This window comes from Falco punctatus (genome assembly GCF_963210335.1).
Source record: "Falco punctatus genome assembly, chromosome: Z".
Lineage (NCBI taxonomy): Eukaryota > Metazoa > Chordata > Aves > Falconiformes > Falconidae > Falco > Falco punctatus.
In genome coordinates this window covers 7,532,187-7,535,285 of record NC_137586.1, presented here as the reverse complement: position 1 = coordinate 7,535,285, position 3,099 = coordinate 7,532,187, and the positions used below count along the sequence as shown (strand labels likewise).

General features: G+C 39.1%; 1 long non-coding RNA gene across 2 annotated transcripts; it reads left to right on the top strand.

Moving 5' to 3' along the window:
* Positions 1-598: 598 nt before the first annotated feature.
* On the top strand, positions 599-2,652 carry LOC308056884. Of its 2 annotated transcripts, XR_013925013.1 has the most exons (3): positions 1,875-1,888; positions 1,983-2,103; positions 2,412-2,652. It is a non-coding gene; the product is annotated as an uncharacterized lncRNA (long non-coding RNA). The 2 variants fall into 2 exon arrangements; XR_013925012.1 differs by having other exon boundaries at positions 599-2,103.
* The last annotated feature ends 447 nt before the right edge of the window (positions 2,653-3,099 follow it).

Below are 3,099 nucleotides of genomic sequence, written 5' to 3'. Positions count from 1 at the left end.
TTATTTGTGGCAAGTGCCAGTTTCTGCTGAGTGACTCTTCTGTGGTATGTAAAAGTACATTTATCCCTTGAGCACTGATGGTGTTAGTGCACCTACCTAAGGAAATCTGTAAAGGATGAATTAATATTTCTAGGGTATTATGATATGAAGATCACAAGATAAGTGCTAAGATAATTGCTAGATTTCATATTATTATTGAGTCACAGCATTGCTTACATCACTGAGTCATACTGCATTTCTGATAGGATTAAATGACACATCAGATGTAGATGGTGAAGTACTGTCAAAAAAAAGACCAAACAAAAAAGATTGCCATAACACCATAATCATGCACTTTACAGTATTTTCTGTATTTGTGGTGAATCAGAAAATTACATCAACGGGGGCAAAAAAAGGGAATAGGTTGGCACAATTCTATACCTACAGAATGCAGTTTGGTTTTCTTTCCTTTTCCCTTTACCCCCTTTTTCCCTTTTCCCTTTACCCCCTTTTTCCCTTTTCCCTTTTCCCTTTACCTCCCCTTTTCCCCTTCCCTTTTCCTCTCCTCTTCCCTTTTCCTCTCCTCTTCCCTTTTCCTCTCCTCTCCTCTCCTCTCCTCTCGTCTCCTCTCCCCTTTCCCTTTCCCTTTCCCTTTCCCTTTCCCTTTCCCGTTCCCTTTCCCTTTCCCTTTCCCTTTCCCTTCCCTTTCCTTATCCTTTCCTTCTAAACATTTCAGCAGTACGTGTATCACAGAAAGTGCATCTCATATTTGTCATGCCTTGCATGCACGCGCACACACACACACACACACACACCTCCCACACGCACAAATAAATAGACTTGCTTATACAAAAAGTGTTCAAGGAAAAGGCTGTGTTTGCCTGAAGCAGAGGCCAGATGCTTTGACTTCCAGCTTTCTTCCATCAAAGCTGTGCAGTTTCGAAATTAAAATCTACAGCAATAATGAAACATATTAAAATGCATGCAAAGTCTTGAGGGCTTATAATATGCTAAAAACTGGCAATGCATGTTTACATCCATATATCAACTTGGATGTGCTGAAAAGATTTAAAGTGTAAAATATGCAAATATGTGTCATATTGTCACACTTGGTCTCCCTAATGGAACTCCCTTTCATCTCAACTCTCCTTAATTTCATGAATATTGCATGCCCCTCACACCTTTTACTCCTGCTGTTGCTAGGCTGAGAAGATTATGAAAATATGTTAATAGTAACTTTCATCAAATAAAAGTTGCAATATTCTAAATAATAAAAAAAAATGTCTCTTAAAATACAAATGGTTGAGGTTTTTTTAAGCTATTTTATTTTCCACTGGAAGCTCAGTTAACTACTGGCCGATTAAATTAATAAGGAAATAGTGGGGAAATGATAAAAAACTTTTCATGTAAATGGGCGGACTCAGCAAATGTGCACGTGTGTGTGTGTGTGTGTGTGTGTGTGTGCATGTAAATGCGATAAACATCTTGGGTAGATCTACCTGGACAAAGAACCTGGAAAGAATTTCATTTTTGTCATACTTCTGTTTAGGCATTAAAGTCTTTCCTCAGTGTCTTTGATTTACAAGGCCTCTTAAGCAAGTAAAAATTTTAAATTTTTCCTCACAATCATTGTACAGACCCATTCTTCTAAAGTTTTCGGAATCCAGCACTCCTTTGATGAAAAGAGCTCCTTGGGTATTTGGGGCCAAAAACTGGAGCTAAAATGTAATTTAGAGAAGTAATTTTTCAAAAGTCTGTATATTTTTAAATAGTATGCATTATTTCTAGTGGCTTGCCAATTTTTTCTTGGCATTTGAGTTAAGTCTTCAGATTAATGCAAAACATTTCCAGTGTATTATTCTTCTGCTATTAGAAGAATTCTTTCTGTTTTCAGGTTTTAGAGGGAAAGGTTTGAGGGGAGGAGAGGGGAGGGGAGAAGAAGAGAAGAAAGAGAAGAGAAGAGAAGAGAAGAGAAGAGAAGAGAAGAGAAGAGAAGAGAAGAGAAGAGAAGAGAAGAGAAGAGAAGAGAAGAGAAGAGAAGAGAAGAGAAGAGAACAGAAGAGAAGAGAAGAGAAGAGAAGAGAACAGAAGAGAAGAGAAGAGAATGAGGTCACAAGAAAACAGGTGATGTAGACATCATACTGGCAATGACTTATTACCATTTTAATAAGGTCACAGGATGGCTTAAACAACTGTGTAGGTATAGAGAACTCTCTGCAGGTGTAGTGTTGCCTTAAAAACACATGGGCAATAGTATCTTTGTATATATATCTTCCCACTTTGGGTGGGAAGAGGTGACTATAACTGGTCACAGAGAGAAACATGGCCATTTCTGGGGGAAATGAGGGAAGGCAAGGCAAGATACAGAGCTGGATGTTGATGTGGGTTGATGATGTGACATTTATTAGACTGTCATGGGAACACCTCTACAGGCTGCCCCTTGCAGCAGAAGCACTGAGGAAAAGGCCTGGACCCCAGCTGGCTTTGGTGATGGTTATGTCCACCCCCACGGAAGGAGACGATCACTGCCTGAAAACATCGCACCTTGTAAAACCAGAGTGACACACTAGACATCTTCCCCTTTGCAGCATTCATCCAGCTACATTTTTGAAATCTAGCAATTCATTAACAGTGTCAGCTGCAATGGGCTAATAAAATAAAGAGTAAAAGGTCTGCTTGGTTGCTGTTTCCTTTATTTAAAATCAAGGGAAAAAAAAAAACCAAAACACCCAAGGAATGTTTTCTAGGTGTGTCTGCTGCAGCCTTCCTACAGCGACAGAACTCTCACGTGAAATGGGCCTTTTATTTTGTAGAAGAAACTGCAGCTCCACCTTAGTTCATGTGCCTAGACATTAGGCTGGGGCAAACTGACAAAAAAAACAGGTAAGAGGTTTAATTGTATCAAACACCTTTCAGAAACTTCTCCCCACTTCATCATGGCTCTACTATAGCTGCTGTCGACAGATGGCATGGTGAAACCTTTCTGTAATAATCATGTAACTTTCTAAAACTGTTCCTTTTATTATCTGTCCTAAGCTCATCTATTTTTAACTGCTGAGATTTATTATAAATGGAATAGCACAGCTTATAAGGTCGGGTAACCCTTGATTACAGCTACTG